An 8,163-nucleotide genomic window follows, 5' to 3' on the forward strand; every position below is an offset into this window, starting at 1 on the left:
GGGGGTTGGAATTGGGGAGGTACAGGGAGTAACCCCCATTGTATATTTATAGAGCCTATGACAGGCAAACCCATTGATTAACCATTAGTGCAGTATATTTTTAGGCAATCAAATCCAATAATAAGTAATTAATATCGTATAATAAATAATTAATATCGTATATTTTGTAAAGAGTAAAACAATCTGACTTATTAATTAGTGCAATATATTTTTGGGCAATCAAACCCAATAATCAATACCGTATATTTTGTAAAGAGTAAGACAATCTAAACTATTAATACCTTTTAATTGTCAATAAATGACAATTAATTTCGATCAGTATATTTCATATACTATAATTTTAATTAAATTTAATCTTGTAAAATATGAATTAATGTTAATTTTAAATATATTTAACTTAATAAAATAAAAATTAAATTTTTATTTTTATTTTTTGCGGGTAGCGGATATCCGCGGGTACGGATAGTATAATACCCGCACCCGACCCGTTTATAAGCGGGTATTAAAATATCCGCTATCCGCGGTTTTCAGGTAGTAAATATTCGCGGGTATCAACTATCCGTCGCGGATTTTATTCGCGGATATTTGCGGGCGCGAATTTTTTTGCCATCCCTACATATGATTCTTTATTTATATTAGAAGAAATATGGGCTAAGCCCAAAATACAAATAAAAAATAATAGCAAACTAACTAAAAGTAAACGATAATTATAAAATAAAGATAATATATCTAATACTTCTCCTCAAGCTAATGCATACAAATTATATATACCAAGCTTGTTACTAATATAATCCATAAAGACTTAGTGAAAATATCTGCTGCTACACTCGAGTGACACCAAATTGTTAATGATTTGCGAAGACAACATAGAAGACGAAATACCAACCCAAAAGACTCCCCTAACCAAAAAATTTGTGAGTTGATCCATTTAAATCTCTTTTTACAAATTGTCGTTGAGGAATGCATATTGACATCCAATGGGTAAAGAAGTTATTGTTGAAGAGCCCCTACAACTATAAATAAACTAACAAAAGTCATCTTTGCCACGTGAGAAAAAACATATATTAACAGGTCAAATGCAATGGTGACAAAAAGGAGATCAAAAGAGACGTCAGGGCCCCTCCTAACCGACGTCTATAGGCTTGACAAGTAGGGGAATAGTCATTCTTTTCCGCCATATAGAGGTCGGATCCCGCTACCCTGACGTCTATATATGATTATAGACGTTGGCCCCCTTGTAACAGACGTCTATAGGCCTGATAGGTAGGTGAAAAGTTCAATGAGGCGTCAGTGCCCCTAGTAACAGACGTCTATAATTTCCGCGAATATTAATTTTTAAATCATAAAGACGTCATATTAGTAAGGGCCCCAACGTCTATACTATTAAAGACGTTGGTCCCCCCAGCAATCGACGTCTATAGGCTCTTATACAGGAAAACATGAACCCACAAGCAGTTACACTCACAGTTCAACATCTTCCTCCTCGCGTTTTCTCTCTTCGGCATTGCATTTCTAGGTACGTTTTCTCTCTTTTGGATCGTTTAAATTTAATTTTACTCTGATTAAATTACTCTTTGATGAAATATCTTTCATTTGAACCGATTAAAATTCGTTTTCGTTGCATTTTGGTGCAGTTTGTGGCGTGTTCTTGGGCGACGTTTTTGACCCTTTTTGGCCTACATTATTGGACGTGCAATACTCCATTTCCCTACATTGCTTTTTGAATATGCTAAAAAGGTTATCTTCTTTGTTGAAAACTTTTATATGCGTGTTATTGTCTTTTGTGTATGCATGTTATTGATGATTGCGTTTGCATGTTTTTGGCTTTTAGGTATGCACGTGTTATTGGCTTTTGAATATGCATGTGATAAAGTTTACTTGTGTTATTATAATTGGCATGTTAGATTATAAGTATCATATCATTGAGTGAAACTTAGTTCCCGTTTGAAATTTAACACAAACGATTAATCTTTTAATCGTTTGTATTAAATTTTGAATTGTTCGATTGGACAGTTTGGAAAAATTATTTTTCATAAATTTGCTATAACATGTATATTGGAGTTTATGCATAAGAGGCCTTTGGGGTAGATTTGGAGATGGTTACAACTCTCCTATCCTCTTTAGGGTTTCTATCTCCATTCTTTCATTCCATTCACCTAGTTTCACCATGACGATGGGGAACTAAACCTTATTTGTTGTTAGGGAAAGATGTAACCTCTAAACTCTCTTATATTGAAATCCTTATTTTATTCATATGCTTGCATATGCTTGATTTATCAATTGTTGGGTTCCTTACCTGTATTTAATGCTTTTATCGTTTAACTCATTCGGTAAATGTTGTTTGTCTTTATTGATACGGGAACATACAGTAATGTCATGAGCTGGGGGGAATTCCTTGATTATGCTAATACTGCCTAGGGATAGGGGTAAGACGATCAATTGTATTTTGCTTCCGTTTATTATGCATTATTAGTTACTAGGGGAGGCTAGGGATAGCAAGCCGGTAATTAGTAATAGGCTCTTTTCGCCAAGGGATTGAGTTAAAGGTAGACCAAGAAAGTTTGCATGACAATATGATAAATAAGCGAATTAAATAAGAAGAGTAGATATATGAGAGTGATTGGGTGAAATCTGAACCCTAGCAACAAATCCATCTCATATTATCAACATCATCCATCCACTTTTGTGTTTAACCTCAATTAATCAAATTGCATTCATGTTTTTTTTTCCGTATGATGAGTCCATATTTTCTCGACTTCACTTAGTTTATTGTGCTAGAATTAATCAGGGAATTGTTCTTAAATGTCCGGTATTTTCCCGTTTTTGATAATAGTGCTTAATTTGACTGGAAATTCTAATTTTAATTAATTTGAATATTCTGAGCTAATTGTTTGCATTATTAATTAGAGGAAAATTTTGGAGATACAATTTTGGACACTAGAGAGGACATCAATTCATTCAAGACTCTCCACAAAGACACTTTAGGATTAGTCAAATTTTAATTTAGTAGATTAGGCTTTTTAAACTAAGTTTTATATTTCTGGGCCAATTTTGTAGAATAGACAAAAGCCCAATTTTAAAGGTGATGACATGGCTCTAGGGTTTTATTATAGGTGGGCCCCACCCATTTGTAGACATCCTTGGACCTAGGGATTCCAAGAGCAGTCGTCATTTGCATTGAGGCTCTCTCGGCAGTTTTCATTTTTGGTTGCTATGGCTTTAGTTTTTTTGGAGTTCTCCTTGTAGTCACGCTGCTGCCATTTGTTGAAAGAGAACCGTTACACATTACTCTTTTCTTTTGGGTCTGGAATATTTTTGGATGATGGCTCGGGAAACGTGTTTTTTAATAGCCCTTGAGTGTTCAAACATGGTTTTACAGAATGAGAGAAACACCTTTTGTATTTGCTTTGAGAATGAAGTCATGTTCACTCTTTGATTCTCATGCTGGAAAAGGCTTGCTTTAACTTTCTTTGCATTTAAGTTGAGAAAGTTGTTAAATGGTGATTTGATGGAAGAGCTTTCAGTAGCCGTCACTTACAATATTCTGGTCCAGAGAGTGAAAAACATCGTTTTTGGTGAGAGGAGAATGTTGCTCACAATTTTTGATGAATTGAATGAAGCATATGGTTCATTGTCATTCCCTTTATTTTGAAGAGCATTTCAATATCTTTTATTTAGTAAAGCTGACTGGTTGAGTTTACAAGGGTCCACCAGATTTCTTGAAGAAAACACGTCTTCGGTGGCGTTGCTTGCTATGATTGGGATGCATTGTTTATTTGTTTCATTTAAAGGCACGGTCAGCTGCAACAGAGAGTAAAGGGTATATGGCTGGAGAGTGAAGGACGTTTTTTTTGTTTTATTTTTTTTTTATGAAATGAGAAGAGTACAAGAGAATGAGTGAAGAGACGACTTGATATAATGGAGAGTAGGTCTGCAGCTTTTTAGGAGAAAGGATGGGACATTTAACTTGGCATGAGGAGAATTTATTTTATTGGAAAGTTGGCTCACAGATTCAGAGAAAGGAAGCACACACTTACAGGCATTGAAGGCAGCGACTACATTTGTTTCATGGGAGAAACAGGGGCTTTATTCTATTGCACAGAGAAGAGAAGACACGGTCTTCGATGGTAAGGTGGAAAGATATTTTTTTTTTTAGCTAGAGAATTAAGCATATGATGCAAGGAAACCACACATTCAATTGTTAATTGAAGATAAGAATGACGTGCTGCAAGTTTGAGAATGACATGCTGGAAGTTTGATGTGAGAGAGCTCACGGCAAAGAGGATTTTTAACAAGTAAAAACAATTAAAGTGGTAGAAAAATCATGTTATTTCTTTTGTTTTGAATTAGTTTAATTAGTAGGTTGAATTGTTTTTATGAGTTTAAGTTAGTGTTGAGTTTAATTATTTTTAATTGTGTTTGTTAATTTGTTTGTAACAGTGTTTGATGTTTGAACGTTGTCTAAGGTTTTTAATAGTGTTAGTTTAATTACCATGCTAGCTCGAATTAGTTTGTTTGCATCTGTGTCTTTATTGAGTCCTTTTCACAACCCCCCCTTTCGTGTTAGGCTCGATTCTTGAACCGCAAAATTGGTCTTTGGGAGACGACCTAGGGGTCATTCCCTAGTTATACTACATTTCTCATATGCAATCAAATTTGTATGGGCCGCGACACCCATCACCGTACTTTATATTCAAAAACCCCAAAATATTGTTCTTATAGTCTTGATTGGTTAAGCAAAAGCACAACAGTTTAGTGCCATGAGTCTCTCGGGAAAACAATACTTGGACTTACCATTTATTATTAGTTGATACGATATGGTACACTTGTTAGGGACTTAATAAGTTTTTGGCGCTGTTGCCGGGGACTCGTGGTAGAACTATTCTATGTGTGTGATTCTTAACTGATTAGACTTTCTATCTATCTTTCTGTTTTTTTTTTCTTTCTGATTTTATTTTCTTCTTTATTAAAAAAAAACGAAAATAAAATAAAATAATATCTTTTCCTTATTCCTCTCCTCATTCTTCTCCTCATCTTTCCATCTTTCTATCTTTCTCCTTATTCTTCTCCTCATCTTTCCATCTCTCTATCTTTCTCCTTATTCTTATCATCATTCTTCTCCTTATCTTTCCATCTTCTATCTTTCTATCTATTTTCCTTTCTATTTTATTTTTTATCTTTTTATCTTTATCTTTCTTAAAAAAATGAAAATTAAAATAAAATAAAAAAGAGTTTATATATTTTATTGTTTTTATTTTTTGGGCTAATTTTGTGCTCTAGTGCAATGTTCTTTAGTGTGTGCAGATAAGATTTGTACCAGGAGCACAAGATCATTAGGAGGCAAATAAGGAAGGAGAATTGGTTCACCAACACCCTGATGTGAAAAGTAACAAACCCAAACCTAGCACACCAATGAAATTTCAGAATAGATTTGTCAAGACTATCAAAGCAAACAGAGCGCGCTCTTGAGATTGAGAATCCTTAGAGTTGGTGACAAGGAAATTTTCAAGATTTTGTTGGTGTCATGAAGGAAGGAAGAACGCCAACATAGAATATCAACACCTATTGATGGGTGTTTGGGCTTTACCAGGTCAAGCTAATGACGTTAAAGAAGCGCTTGCTGGGAGGCAACCTAGTTTCTAACCCCGTTTCTGAATTTTTTGTTTCTTTTCTTTTACTTTACTTGATTTGATTTGATTTGATTTTTTTTAGGTTAAATGTTGCTTCTGATGGCAGTGATGATAGCATCTACTAATGGATGCTATATGGTTAGACATCTACTGATGGATGTCACTGACAACATTTACTGATGAATGCCACTGGGATAACATCTACTAAGGGATGCTAGAAGATTTAGATATCTACTGAAGGATACAGGAAGGTACACCTACTGATGGGTGACGGTAAGGTTGACACCTACTGATGGGTGCTAGAAAGTTTTGGGTCAGGCTCGTGACGTTAGACAAGCGCTACCTGGGAGGCAACCCGATTGATTGATTTATTTTTGCATGTTTTAATTCTTATTCTAGTCGCATATGTGAGATAAGTGATTGGGAATTGCATAAAAATTAAATTTTGAAAGTTGAATTTGAAGGTTTAAAGGGATGTTTTAAAAAGAAAGAAAAAAAAAAGAGGGGTGTAAACTGTGCACCGCTGGGCGGTGGCGTCGTTGGGGGTATATGTGTTTTAAAAAGATTATTTGATTTTTTTTACCCCTTAGGGTTCGCCCAAGCACTCTCTAATAGACCCATAACCTCTTTTTCACTTTCAAAGATTCTTTCAAAGATTTCCCAACACTTCTCCTATCATCCTCTCTCTTGAAAACCCAATTTGTATAAATTTTTCCATCCAAGTTTGGGGTTTTGCGAGAGCACAGTTATTTGGGGTTGATTCCTCCACATTCATTGGAAGAAGTTTTGTGTTTTACTAACGCTTAATGAGATTTCTTGTGGTTTTGTGAATTGTACTTGGTGCAGGGAAGGCCTCCTCATCAGGAAAGAGGATCAAGACTATGAGGAACAAGAGGAAGGAATCAGAGTTGGAGCAGCTGAAGCCCCATCTATGGAGGAAGATGTTGAGGATGACGATTTTGAAAAAAGAGATGAGATAGCATTTACTGATGGATGTTATCTACACTAAATCAGGATTTTCTATCCTTTGTTTTTGTATTTATTTGTTTCTGTTTAATAGTGTAGGATTGATGAATTTGGTTGAACACTATATCTGATGCAGTGGTTTGATATTTTTGCATGATGGGTATTGCTTGATGATGCTTTGATATTGATGATGTTGAGATTGCACAATATGCTTATATACAGGTGGTGGTTCACAAGCTATGTGAACAGATGCATGATGATGTTGTGATTGTGATTATGATGCTAAGCAGGATGTTTATCTAGAATATCTGGAATAGTGATTGAGCTTATGAGTGAGGTTTTGAGCTCCAGAGTTTTTGATTGTATGATTGCTATCTACTGGAAGCATGAATGATTTTGCCTGATTTTCTGTGATTGATTGAATTGCATGTATGTGTCATATGATCATGGCCATTTTTTATAAGCCCTTTTCTAGCCAAAAATTTCGTCCCACATGAAAAAGGAACATCATATGTTCTACCCTTTTTGAACCTAAGCCTTAAACAAAATGTGAAAACCCTTGCTTTGAAATTCTTTGCCTTGAGTTAGGTTGAGAAATATTTTTGTGGTATTGTTAAAGGTTCGAGTTTGGGGTTGTTGGGAGAATTGAAAAAGAAAAGAAAAGTTAGACATTGAGCTTATGTGTTGAAAAGAAAATGCATGAGAAAAGATGAAAAAGATAGAAAAAGCAAAGCATGAAAAGAAAAGTTCAATGCAGAAAAAGGGAAAGTTGGGAATGAGTGAGATTGGTAAAAAGAGAGTTTGTGCTTGAACTATGAATGTATAGATAACTCTCTTAACTCAAGAGTTTTGTGATCTAGAAAAACCAATTTTCCTTGTTCGCCCAACCACATTATAAGCCTTGAAAAAGTCTTTGTGATGACATGTGTATGTGATGATGTTTGATTATGGTAAATGAAAGGCAATTTTATTCTATGTGACATGTGGATAGTAGAGGGATGAAGTGACCTTTATACACCTTTGAGTGAAACACTTGACTGTTTGAGTGAAACACTTTATCTGGTGAGGAATGATTCCATGAATTCATGATTATATCTATGCTTAGCTAATTGATCATTCATGAGAATAGCATCTGTTGGAAGATTATGGGATTATGTGAACACCATGATGAGTAAATTGAATCAAAGCATGTGCACATCTTAACTAAATTCTATTGATGAATTGAATTGAGTGATTACTTATCTTGAAAGAAAGAGCTTTTGAATGTGATTGAACCATTGTGTTGATTTGTGGAAGACTAAGTTTCATCTTGTTTGCTTGAGGACAAGCAAAGTTTCAAGTTTGGGGTTGTGATAACGGTTGAAAAACCGTTATTTTTATACTTAATTTTGATATCAAATGCATCCTTGTTGACTTAGAAACTTGCTTTGGCTCATGATTTTTCTTTAGTTTTGTGAATAAAAGAGTTCAAGACATGTTTTATGATTTTATCATTAGATACCCTTGATTTTGTAGGTTTTTGGAATGAATTGAAAGAAAGGTTGAAGTACCATGGGTTGTAGTGCAG

The sequence above is a fragment of the Vigna radiata genome, chromosome 2 (assembly GCF_000741045.1).
Source record: "Vigna radiata var. radiata cultivar VC1973A chromosome 2, Vradiata_ver6, whole genome shotgun sequence".
NCBI lineage: Eukaryota > Viridiplantae > Streptophyta > Magnoliopsida > Fabales > Fabaceae > Vigna > Vigna radiata.